General features: G+C 45.4%; 1 long non-coding RNA gene across 1 annotated transcript; it reads right to left on the reverse strand.

Annotated features, from left to right (window-relative positions):
* Positions 1-594: 594 nt before the first annotated feature.
* Positions 595-1,056, reverse strand: LOC109943691 (uncharacterized). Its single transcript, XR_002266754.1, has 2 exons — positions 739-1,056; positions 595-663 (listed from the first exon to the last, which is right to left on the reverse strand). It is a non-coding gene; the product is annotated as an uncharacterized lncRNA (long non-coding RNA).
* Positions 1,057-13,629: the final 12,573 nt, after the last annotated feature.

Genomic DNA, 13,629 nt, shown 5'->3' on the forward strand with positions numbered 1-13,629 from the left:
AACTTTTCTGCACCATACCCTTCAAATCACAACATTGCCTTCTTCAGGAGATAATCACTCACCCTCATCAGAATCATCAGACTCATACTCATCATTGCTTTTTTTCAAGACCAAGATTTGATTTTGAAGCTGCAGCAACTGCCTTCTCTTCACTTCTCTGGTCCTCCTTCCCATCACCTTTGCCTAATTAGATATGTTCATGATCCAAACAATCCATAATTCAAACGACCCCAACAATGCCAGAAAAAACCAACTAGGAAAAAAAGAGAAGATATATATACCATTTTCCTTGATTACTGGAATGTTTAGCTCCTTCTCTTCATCTTCAGAATCAAGATCCATTGTGTAAGAGGCAAGAAGCAAAAATGAGGTCAAGGAAACAAAATACTCCATAAAGAAATTGTTTAGATCAGTCTTACATGAAAAACTAATAAAAACAATGTTAAAAAGGATATTCATCTTCCTCGATTGGTTGCTCAACCTTGTAACCAAAGAAAAATACACTGGTAGTTTTTGATGTGTGTGACAGCTCACACTCTTTATTGAAAACCAAATCAATTTTTATCTAGGGGTATTTTTCAATAGAGATGGTTCCGATAGCAAGCTTCTGGTCATCAACTTTGACATGGCACTTTCACTTTTCTTTGATTCCCCAAGTGCAGCCTACAGGATTAAATCCAAGTAAGTATACAGAGCAAATCCAACAGAGAAAAGTAAGTACATTACAATGAAATTTACACTAGAAAGTGCAGGATAAAGTCATGTCCAAGCACACACTTGACAGTGGGTCCAGGCTTGACCTCGAGACCTGCAAAACACAGAGCAATCTGAGATAGATTATATGAAGAACACAAACTTGATGTTGTTAGAACAATCATTTCACAATGCACAAAATAAGAAATTTAGGAGCATACCTCTCCCTGTCATGTTGAGCATATTTGTAGTAGAACAAAAGAAGCAATCCGAGGAAGGATACAATACGAATGATCTGATGTTGTTTAACAAAGGTAGCAAAAGAACAAACATCCTAATTCAGTGGCATCACGTCCTATAATAAGACCTATTGAAACAAGACACATTGACAGATGCATGGTTTAAAAAGCTAATAACTGACAACAGTAACATAAGCATTGCCCTGCCTTACTTCATTTATAGAGGTGTCACTTTCAAATACCACATGATCGAACGAAGGCAAGGGAGCCTTCTATATTAAACACAAGCAAACATAAAGTAACACATCCATGCATATATGATTACGATAATCAAACCATCTCTGAATTTGAACACAGCTGACAAATTGAAGAGGAACTGACAAGTCAAAAACAGAATAGGGTTATACTTTAAGTAATTAGGTCTCTGAGATACTCACAGAGATCTATATTTTTCATTTTTTGCCAGACGATTGAGCACATCTATCTCAATTATTGCAGCATCACGGTACTTGCGGGTACTGCGAACAACTTTTATGGCAACATATTCACGTGTTTCACGGTCCCAGCATTCCAAACCTTCTCTCATTTTGCTCAAGATTTTATCTGCAAAGCTCGTAGGCCTCTTCATTAGAATAATAACGGAGATACCCAGCAGAAGAGGAGACGACAGATTGCAGAAAACCCAAACCTTCTCTCATTTTGCTGAAGATTTTATCTGCAAAGCTAAAAAGCATTCTGTCAATAAACATAACCATATATCAAACTAAATCTAAGTCTAAAAGGATACTGGGAACTATACAAGCCGCATACTGCATAAAGTTTGTTACTTTTTGCGAAAAAAGGTTATTGCTATTAAAATCACAAAAAACTAAAGATCAGAATGGGAACCCTGCTTCACACATTATTAGCTTGATACGACGAAGGAAAACCAAAAGGTGTACTAACTGCTAGTTTGCAATCGGGATCTTATAACAATAAAAAGCAGATAAAACCAAAATAACAAAAAGATGTTGCCACTAATTACAAATTATTAGACACAACTGATTTATATATCCATGCACAAGGGCTCAAGGAACTGAAGGAGAGAGTCAAAGAGTCTTGGGAAGCCACATCAGCGGGTCAAGTTCTCGCCAAGGTAGAATACGAAGTGTCCGTCACGGTCATCCTTCCTCCATGGTGGTGACGCGCCACCCCTCGCTACCTGCATGCACAGCATGGCCTCGAAGTCGGCGCTATTGAAGCTATTGAAGAACCCAGAGAAGAGGAGGAGCCCACGGGCCTCGCTAGAGCCGTCGTGGCCTGCATGGTGTGGGGCGAGGAACATATCGCCCTCCTAGTAGGACGGGGTGGGGTGAGGAACCTAACCCCCGCGACACTGAGCGGCGAGTTGTCGATGTCCATGAGCGTCGAGATGGCGTTGTCCTCCATGGGATGGTGCAGAAGGTAGACGAAGGGGTGGGCAGCGGGGAGGTGGCTAGGGTTTTGGAGGTGGGTTTGAAGATGGGGCGGAAGGTCGATGACGACATGGACATGGTCGGTGATGGCATGGACACGGGCCTTGCGCGATCTAGGGGAGACGACGCATGCAGAACAGGTCGTGAGCACAGCCATGGGAGGCGCAGCGGAAGTCTTGGGGTGCGTCGGGGAGATCCACGAGTGCGGTCGAGATGTCGCGTGGGCGCGGGGGCGGTGAGATCCACGGTCGCGATTCTGGCGAGGATGGATCACGGGCACCGGTCGAGTATGGATCACGGGCATCGGGCGAGGATGGATCACGGGCGGGGGCACGCGAATCACGAAAGCGGAGGCACAGTGAAGCTGGTGGTGGACGCCTACTTTTCTCTCTTATAGAGTAGTAAAGATATAAATTGTACATATGTATATATGATTTTTTGTAAAATAAAAAAAATAATTGTGTCGGGCTGGGCCAGCACTACGGGCCGAGGATTACGACCCAAGCACCGCACGGCGCTCGTGCCGGGTTGGCTCGGACAATATTAAATGGGTCGTGCCTCGGACCGACTCGTCAGACACGGTCCATTTGGCCATCTATACCTCCGCACGATAATGATGGTCCTCGACTTAGTTGACACCACCTCGTTCGCCATTCTACGTCTTTTCTCTCTCTCCTCATGCCTCCACCTCGTTCGCCACGCTTAGGTTATCTTGGCGATGAGGAGTCTAGGTCTGAGATATTGGACAACCAAGGCCCGTAGCGTGGCAGCAGTCGGCATATGCTACAGAGTTTGTGGTGGTGTTGTGTCGCTTCACGGGTCCAGGGCTGGGAAAACACTCGCATTCTCTTGCCCTTCTCGGATTGACGCCTGGTGCGGGTGCCTCTCGGTTTGGAACTGCTCCGGCTGGGCTTCTTTCTCTACTTGCGTGCTCTCTCCCTGTATATCTAGCGGTATACTACTTATGCCGTCTCCATATGCCCAAGTCTTCGTCGTGTCCTTCTCCGGCAACGAATAGGTATGTCCACCTCTTCCCTTCCCCTCCTGCTCTACGAAACCTTGGAAGTGGGGAAGGCGAGGGATGGGGGTCTCTGATTTGCTGCAGTAATACCCAAAAATGTATTCAATGAGGATATAGTTGATCTCCTTATTTTGTGTGCCATATTTTCATCATAAAAAGAGCATACCTAAAATTAAGAGTGATGAATTAAAACAAATGATACTAAAATGGAATATGCATCATGTTGAGGTTTTATTGTGCCTGCATTTTGTGATAATATAAAAATAAGGTAAAAAGAAATATGTTGATACTCAAATTGGAATTTGAGTCCTAAAGGAAACCCTATAAATTGAGAAAAGAGAGGAAAATATTATGCAAATGAGATAAAATAAAATATATAAATAAGAATATATTTCTTAACCTCAAAATTTGAATTTGGTACACTCTGATCATGGATGAATCCCATAACCAAATTTAAATTCAAATTTGAATTCTAAAAACAAAAAGGAAAAAAATCAGAAAAAGAAAAAGGAGAAAAGCCTACCTAGGTCGTGGATCCCATTTTCGGCCCACTAAGTCTTTCCCCGCGCAGCCCAACTGACCGACCGGCACCGACACCCGGGCCCCGTCCGTCTGTCTCTCGTCCGTGCGCCTTACTCTGGTGCAAACACGCCGACAAGCGGGGCCGACTAGTCAGATCGCGGGCGCGTGTGTTCTGAGTAAGTCGTTGTGTGGTAGGACCTGGTGGTCAGTTCGATCCGCTTCCTCCCAACAGAATCGTCGTACATGGCGGACGACGCGGTCGTCGCACGATCCCGCGCGCTACTGGCTAGGTCGTGCCCCAGATTTTCGGATCCGACTATAAAGCCGCGCTCCTAGACTCCCTCCCCTCCCCAACAAACTAGCACTGACCCCGAGACAGCCATCGCCAACTCCATTGCCGCCGCGGTAACAAGAACTCGGTCCGCCGCTGGTGAATCTCATCCCCACGGGTTCCCTGTCCTCGGTGTTGGTCCGAGGGAATCTTCTTCTCTGCCGTTCGTATCATCCTACACTATGCATAGCATGTTTCGGTTAGGGTTTTGGGGCAATGGGCGGCCAACGGGGGTGTTGGGGACTTGTTCTCAAATGCTATGAGATAAGAACAAGGCAACACAAAATGTTAATGGTTAAAGACCTTCGTCCTTCGAAGCATTATCTCCCTTAGGATATAATGGTCTTCAGACGAAGGTTATGAAGGATGTACCTTCATCATCTCAGTATATAATAAAGTAAGTAGAAGCATATGAAATATGGGAAATAACATGAATAATTATATGACACTATCAGAACATTTTTATTATCTTATCATGAATAAACATGAACTGTATCGAATTACATTTATACCTTCGGCTTGACAGAAGGTAAAAATCCAAGCGTGACGTGCGAGTGAATACAAGTCAGCGTGAACAGTACGGTGTCACTGTTCATCTATTGATAGGCACAGGACGCAGCCTATGTAGAATTACATTCATGCCCTTGACATTTACTATTGACTTAGGGATAATCTATCGAGGACTAGACAACCTTTTCCCCTTTAAGTCGGTTTCATTTTCCATCGCTAAGCCAAAGCTTTTTCACGGGTAGCTTCGGCACTAGTTCATCCTTCTCCCGAACCGCGCTCTTCATATCATGTACAACTTCATCCCATGTTCGAAGGTTCCTGTACATATATTATACTTGGGAAACATGTTAGTCGTGTTTTTGAGGACCTTCGGAAGACGAAGGCCCCCAACAGGGGGCTCGCTGGAGTTCACTCCGTCGCGGGTGGACTTGTCGCCGTCGCTCAGCCGGGTAGAGGTGGAAGACTTAGGTTCGCGCCGTCGGATGAGTTTTGGACAGATTGGATTAGATCTTCATACTGATTCGGCCGCATCCAACCGCGACCATAGATCGTGAATTCGATGGACGCGAGATGATCTCAGTTAGATAGAAGAGAGATCGTCAATCTCTGATCCGAGGGTCAGGGTTACATACCGATTCATTTAAAACCTAGATCTAATCTGGACCCCAGCTTTCAGATCAGGTGGCTCAAATCGCGCGATACCCCTTCGGCTCTGCCATTTGATAAATAAGCCCCTACATTTTCTTAAATAGAACCTGCCGTCCACCGCAGCTGTGAACTGAGTCTAGGATTTTTTTTATAGGATAGCCCTGGCCTTTCTGGAATTTGATGCGCAGTCCAGAGAATGGAAAATCAGAGTAAATGAATTAGGAAATGCATTTTTAATACAAAACAATTCCTAGAACTTGTTAAATTCCAAGAAAATTCATACTTAGTCCAAATTAATCCATTCTAATTTTATAATTTTATAATATTATTATTTATCATCTAGTGTCTCTGTTTTGGCATGAAAACAGTAATAAAATTTATTTCTTAGTTAATCTTGTATCAAATACATAATACCTTTGGAAATTCATAACTTAAAATCCATAACTCCAAAATTAATGATTCTTGTTCCTAGGATCTTATTTTAATGTGTAGATTATTATTATGTATTTTATTTACATGTTTGGTGTGATGTTAAATTTTGCTATACTATGTATGTTTGTACTGATGCGAGTAGACGAGCAAGCTACTGAGGATCCTGTTGTTTAGCAGATAGAAGTTGTTGAGCAGGAGCTCATTGAAGGCAAGTTGTGCCCTTGATCACTTCTTTTTACCCAGTCATATTCTTATTAATCATAATGATCTGCATAGGTTAATTTTGATGGGACCCTTTTTAGGTTACCCTAGTTTGATTATCTTTATACCTTGATTCCACTAAACTTTTTAGGTAGTATTTGCTATTGCTTTATGTGGTTTTGGGTATGGAGATACATTATTCATGATTACACTATTATTATCAGTTTATTATTATTGTTCATGTTAAGATCATTATATTAATGGGAACATGGAGCGACCACCCGGGAAAACAGTGCTACCACAAGGGTGGTATGGGACGCCCTTGGTGAGAGCACCTAGAGGGGGCGTGAATAGGTGATCCTGTAAAACTTGAAACTTAATGCCACAAAACTTGATTAGGAGTTAGCACAATAAAGCCAAGTGACTAGAGAGGAGTTCTTGCAAGACACGATAACCACAAGAAGATCAACACAGATAGACACAGTGGTTTATCCCGTGGTTCGGCCAAGTTCAACACTTGCCTACTCCACGTTGTGGTGTCCCAACGAACGAGGGTTGCAATCAAACCCTCTCAAGCGGTCCAAAGACCCACTTGAATACCACGGTGTTTTGCTTTGTTTACTATATCCCGCTTGCGAGGTATCTCCACAACTTGGAGCCTCTCGCCCTTACAATTTGATGTTCACAAAGAAGCACGGAAGTAAGGCTGGGATGAGCAACGCACACAAGACAAAAAATCAGAGCACAACACGCACGCAAGTCACAACTCGAGCTCACAACACAACCCAAAGAGTTCTCTACTCAAATGGAGCTCTAGTTGCTATCACAAAGATCGAATGCGTGGAATTGGAGTCTTGGTGCTTAGGAATGCTTAGAGAATGTTTGGTGTCCTCCTCCATGCGCCTAGGGGTCCCTTTTATAGCCCCAAGGCAGCTAGGAGCCGTTGGGAGCATTCCAGGAAGGCAATTCTTGCCTTCTGTCGCCTGGCGCACCGGACAGTCCGGTGCACCACCGGACACTGTCCGGTGCGGATTTCTTTCCTTCTTTGGTGAAGCCGGCCGTTGGAGATTCAGAGCCGTTGGCGCACCGGACACTGTCCGGTGCACACCGGACAGTCCGGTGCCCCTTTCTGACCGTTGGCTCTGCCACGCGTCGCGTGTGGATTACGCGGCCGACCGTTGGCCGGGCCGACTGTTGGCTCACTGGACAGTCCGGTGCACCACCGGACAGTCCGCTGATTTATAGCCGTACGCCGCCGACGAAACCCAAGAGCAGCCAGTTCGCCAAAGCCAGCCTAGCGCACCGGACACTGTCCGGTGCACCACCGGACAGTCTGGTGCACCCAGACCGAGCAGTCTTTTGGCTGTACGCAGCCAACTTCTCCATAATTGTTTCTCCTGTTTCTAGCACTTAGACACAATACATTAGTCTTCAAAACAATGTACTAAGTCTAGAAACATACCTTTAATCTTGATTTGCACTTCTTGAGTCCTTGGCACAATTTAACACTTAGGCACTTGTGTTGGACACTTAATCACCAAAATACTTAGAAATGGCCCAAGGGCACATTTCCCTTTCAATCTCCCCCTTTTTGGTGATTTATGCCAACACAACAAAAAGCAACTAAAAGAAGTGCAACATCAATGCAAATGAAAACTCAAATTTGTTTTGATTCAAATTTGGCATATTTGGATCATTCTTTGCCACCACTTGGTTTGTTTTTGCAAATCAAACTCAATTTCCTATCTCTAAGTCAAACACACTTGTTGAGACATAAAGAAAGGTATTCCAAGAGAAATTGATCACTGATTCAAAAAACTCCCCCTTTTTCCCATAATCAACCATTCTCCCCACAAGAGGCCAACTTTTGACAAAAGAGACAATAAGAGATTTTTGACAAACCAAAAGCTCTATGCTACTATTTCCAAAATTCTCAAGTGGTAGTTGATCCATTTGTTGGTTTGGCCTTACTTTCTCCCCCTTTGGCATCAAGCACCAAAACGGGATCAATCTTGGCCCTTAAATCCCATTGCCTCACCAAAATCTTCAATTAAGAGTAAAAAGGCAATAAGAGCATGAAGATAAACTTGGAGTTAGTTACTCTTTCATCGGAGTGCAGTGGAAGTATTTCATGGTCCAAGTCCAACATTCACTTTCAATCCACCTTTGAGACTAAATTAAGAACACTCAAGCACATGGTTAGTCTCAAAAGATCAAGTTGTAGCACAACTCCCCCTAAATATGTGCATCACTCGCAAATGGACTTATGAGGTCCGGGGAGTGCTTGTACAACTTGAGCGCCATACATAAACAACAAAATGCATAAGGAACATGATCAAGGCATAAGACACATGTATGCTATAAATCAATCCAAGTTTCGCAAATCTAAGACATTTAGCTCACTACGCAGCCTGCAAAAGGTCTTCTCATCTAGAGGCTTGGTAAAGATATCGGCTAGCTGGTTCTCGGTGCTAACATAAAACACTTCGATATCTCCCTTTTGCTGGTGGTCTCTCAAAAAGTGATGTCGGATGTCTATGTGCTTAGTGCGGCTGTGTTCAACAGGATTATCCGCCATGTGGATAGCACTCTCATTATCACATAGGAGTGGGACCTTGCTCAGATTGTAGCCAAAGTCCCTGAGGGTTTGCCTCATCCAAAGTAGTTGCGCGCAACACTGTCCTGCGGCAACATACTCGGCCTCAGCGGTGGATAAGGCAACGGAAGTTTGTTTCTTAGAGCTCCATGACACCAGGGACCTTCCTAAGAATTGGCATGTCCCCGATGTACTCTTCCTATCGACCTTACATCCAGCATAATCGGAGTCTGAATATCCAATTAAGTCAAAGTTAGACCCCTTTGGATACCAGATCCCGAAGCAAGGCGTAGCGACTAAATATCTAAGAATTCGCTTCACGACCACTAAGTGACACTCCCTTGGATCGGATTGAAATCTAGCACACATGCATACACTTAGCATAATATCTGGTCTACTAGCACATAAATAAAGTAAAGACCCTATCATAGACTGGTTTGCCTTTTGATCAACGGACTTACCTCCTTTGTTGAGGTCGACGTGTCTGTCGGTTCCCATAGGAGTCTTTGCGGGCTTGGCGTCCTTCATCCCAAACCTTTTGAGCAAGTCTTCTGTATACTTTGTTTGTGAGATGAAGGTGCCATCCTTGAGTTGCTTCACTTGGAACCCAAGGAAGTAATTCAACTCGCCCATCATCGACATCTCGAATTTCTGAGGCATGACCCTGCTAAATTCTTCACAAGACTTTTGGTTAGTAGAACCAAATATTATGTCATCGACATAAATTTGGCACACAAAAAGATCACCATCACAAGTCTTAGTGAATAAAGTTGGATCGGCTTTCCCAACCTTGAAAGCATTAGCAATTAAAAAGTCTCTAAGGCATTCATACCATGCTCTTGGGGCTTGCTTAAGTCCATAGAGCGCCTTAGAGATCTTACACACGTGGTCGGGGTACCGTTCATCCTCGAAGCCAGGGGGTTGCTCTACGTACACCTCCTCCTTGATTGGCCCATTGAGGAAGGTGCTCTTCACATCCATTTGGAACAACCTGAAAGAATGGTGAGCAGCATAGGCTAACAATATGCGAATTGACTCTAGCCTAGCCATAGGAGCAAAAGTCTCCTCAAAGTCCAAACCTGCGACTTGGGCATAACCTTTTGCCACAAGTAGTGCCTTGTTCCTTGTCACCACCCCGTGCTCATCTTGTTTGTTGTGGAACACCCACTTGGTTCCCACAACGTTTTGCTTGGGACGAGGCACCAGTGTCCAAACTTCATTTCTCTTGAAGTTGTTGAGCTCTTCCTGCATGGCTAACACCCAGTCCGGATCTAGCAAGGCCTCTTCTACCCTGAAAGGCTCAATAGAAGAGACAAAAGAGTAATGCTCACAAAAATTAACTAATCTAGAGCGAGTAGTTACTCCCTTGCTAATATCACCCAAAATTTGGTCGATGGGATGATTCCTTTGAATCGTCGCTCGAACTTGAGTTGGAGGTGCCTGTTGTGCTTCTTCCTCCATTACATGATCATCTTGTGCTCCCCCTTGATCACACTCCTCCTCTTGATGAACCTGTTCATCGTCTTGAATTGGGGGATGCACCATTGTTGAGGAAGAAGGTTGATCTTGCTCCTTTTGTTCCTGTGGCCGTACATCTCCAATTGCCATGGTGCATATTGCGGCCGTTGGAACGTCTTCTTCATCTATATCATCAGGATCAACAACTTTCTCTCTTGGAGAGCCATTAGTCTCATCAAATACAACGTCGCTAGAGACTTCAACCAAACCCGATGATTTGTTGAAGACCCTATACGCCTTTGTATTTGAGTCATAACCTAACAAAAACCCTTCTACAGCTTTGGGAGCAAACTTTGAATTTCTACCTTTCTTTACTAGAATATAACATTTGCTCCCAAATACACGAAAGTACGAAACATTGGGTTTGTTACCGGTTAGAAGCTCATACGAAGTATTCTTGAGGAGGCGATGAAGGTACACCCGGTTTATGGCGTGGCAAGCCATGTTCACGACTTCCGACCAAAACCGCTCGGGTGTCTTGAATTCTCCAAGCATTGTCCTCGCCATGTCTATGAGCCTCCTGTTCTTCCTCTCTACCACACCATTTTGCTGTGGTGTGTAGGGAGCGGAGAACTCGTGCTTGATTCCTTCCTCCTCAAGGTACTCCTCCACTTGAAGGTTCTTGAACTCGGACCCATTGTCGCTCCTTATCTTCTTCACCTTGAGCTCAAACTCATTTTGAGCTCTCGTTAGGAAGCGCTTGAGGGTCCCTTGGGTTTCAGATTTATCCTGCAAAAAGAATACCCAAGTGAAGCGGGAAAAATCATCAACTATAACAAGACCATACTTACTTCCTCCTATGCTTAGATAGGCGACGGGTCCGAAGAGATCCATATGAAGCAACTCCAGAGGTCTTGATGTGGTCATCACATTTTTGGTATGATGAGAGCTTCCCACCTGTTTGCCTGCTTGACAAGCTGCACAAGGTCTATCTTTTTCGAAGGTTACGTTTGTTAGACCTATCACGTGTTCACCCTTTAGAAGTTTGTGAAGGTTCTTCATCCCCACATGTGCTAAGCGGCGATGCCACAGCCAGCCCATGCTAGTTTTAGCAATTAAGCATGCATCTAGACCGACCTCCTCTTTTGCAAAATCAACTAAGTAGAGTTTGCCGTCTAATACACCCTTAAAATCTAATGAACCATCACTCCTTCTAAAGACGGACACATCTACATTTGTGAATAAGCAATTATATCCCATGTTACAAAGTTGACTCACCGACAACAAGTTATATCCAAGCGACTCAACTAAGAATACATTAGAAATAGAGTGCTCGGATGAAATAGCAATTTTTCCTAGTCCTTTCACCTTGCCTTGGTTCCCATCACCGAATATGATTGAATCTTGGGAATCCTTGTTCTTGACGTAGGAAGAGAACATCTTCTTCTCCCCCGTCATGTGGTTTGTGCATCCGCTGTCGATAATCCAGCTTGAGCCCCCGGATGCATAAACCTGTAAGGCAATTTAGGCTTGGGTCTTAGGTACCCAACTCTTGTTGGGTCCTACAAGGTTAGTACAAATAGCCTTAGGGACCCAAATGCAAGTTTTGTCTCTGTAACGCCCTGAATTTGGGGGTAGAATTTTTTCTTCTTTTCTCTCACCAAATTCAGGCGTTACCCTTTTCTTTTCTCGTTCCCTCGCTAAACCTTGATCTTTTCCAAAGTTATAGCGGAGTTCGGCTTGGAATTCCCGTGTAAAGAAAACCCCTAAATTACTTTATGTTGTTTGATGCACCATGCCGAGCTGTGCATTCTTTGATTGCTTAGAGATGTAAGTGCATTCATCTAGAAAGATCGGATTTCGAAAAGAAGAAAAAAAAAACCTTTTCTTTCTTTTTCTTTTTCTTTCACTCTCTCCTCCCTTTTTCTCTCTCCCGCGCCGTGGGCCACCCCGGCTCGGCCCAGCCGCCCCCCCCCCCCCCCCCCCGCGCCCCTTTGGGCCCATTGGCCCAGCCGCCCCCTCCCTTTTCCCCAATTCCCCCAAAATCCCTCTCCCTCCCTCTCATTCTCTTTCTTCCCCACCCCAGCCGCCGCCCCCCTGCAGCTCGGCCGCCCCCCTGCAGCTCGGCCGCCCGTCCCCGTCCCCGGTGAGGTCCCCCTCCCCCTCTCCTCCCTCCCCCATCTCCCCTCCTCTCCCCCCACCCGGCTCGGCCGCCGCTCCTGCGCCCCGGCCCAACCGCCCGCCGCCCAGCTCGGCCGCCCCTGGCCGGCTCGGCCGCCGCCGCCCCTGCGCGCCCTGCCCCGCCCCTGGCCGGCTCGGCCGCCCCTGCGCGCCAGCTTGGCCGCCCCCTGGCCGGCTCGGCCGCCCCCTGCCCCGCGCCCCCTGCCGGTTTGGCCGCCCCTGCCCAGCCGCCCCTGTGCGCCGCCGGCTCGGCCGCCCCCGCCCCTGCCCCAGGCCGGTTCAACCGCCCCCTGGCCGGTTCAATCGCCCCCCCCTTTGTTTTATTTTTTTTATTTTTATTTTAGTTTCTTTCATTACTGTTACTTATTTTATTTTAGGTAGGTTAATCCTTGTTCATGTTATTGAAATAGGAAACTTAATTTATAATTTTGTTACACTAGTTAGTTCATATAATTAATTGTTTATCCAGTCCAATGTTGATCAACTAAAAATGACTAGGTTTCCATTAGTGCATATAACTAAATTCTTTTGTTAGAACCAATTGTAACCAATCATTAGTGCATAAGCTTTAACCCCCCCCCCCCCCCGCGAGACCTTTTCCCGTTTCTTTCTAACCATAATGAATGCGATATCGAATGTCATACTTGATGCATATTCACTTTATTTGTTCCCTTGTATGATGTACTGTTTGTTTCCCAATTTGAATGGATGGATGTATGTATGCTTGCAATCGCATAGAGAACGATCCGGTCGAAGAGCCCGAGGAACTCGCAGGAGAAGCCCCTGAGCAGCAGTCGTTTGGTGGAGGCAAGTGTCCCTTGACCTATCTCTGTCCTATTCATTATTTAATTCACCTCCCGCTTTACACATTTATGCCTAAGGATTGACTAGCTTTTGTTAACCATGTCCTTGTTCACCTATTTGGGTTGGATTATTACTGTTTAGCTTTATGCTATTGCTCAACTATAATCAATGAACATGATGAGATCATCTATGATACACTGTTTTCCCCTTTCTTATGATGATGTTATACTTATGGCCTTTAAGGGGGCTCGAGCGGTTTCTCGAGTGCCTCTCCGTAAGGACCTGTTCTATGGATGACCGCCCGGGAAAACAGTGCAACCATGAGGGTGGAATGGGATGCCCTTAGCTGAATAATTGGAAGATCCGGGGTGTAGTTCACTTAGCCGTCGTGCCGTCAATGGGGCTCAGTGTATGCGGCTCGCTCTGCCAAGTTTGGGTTCGCCCCTTGGGGAGGAGTGCGGTGCATTTAGGAAACCTAACGGGTGGCTACAGCCCCGGGGAATCTTTGTAAAGGCTACGTAGTGATGCCCTGCTAGGCC

The sequence above is a fragment of the Zea mays genome, chromosome 1 (genome assembly GCF_902167145.1).
Source record: "Zea mays cultivar B73 chromosome 1, Zm-B73-REFERENCE-NAM-5.0, whole genome shotgun sequence".
Lineage (NCBI taxonomy): Eukaryota > Viridiplantae > Streptophyta > Magnoliopsida > Poales > Poaceae > Zea > Zea mays.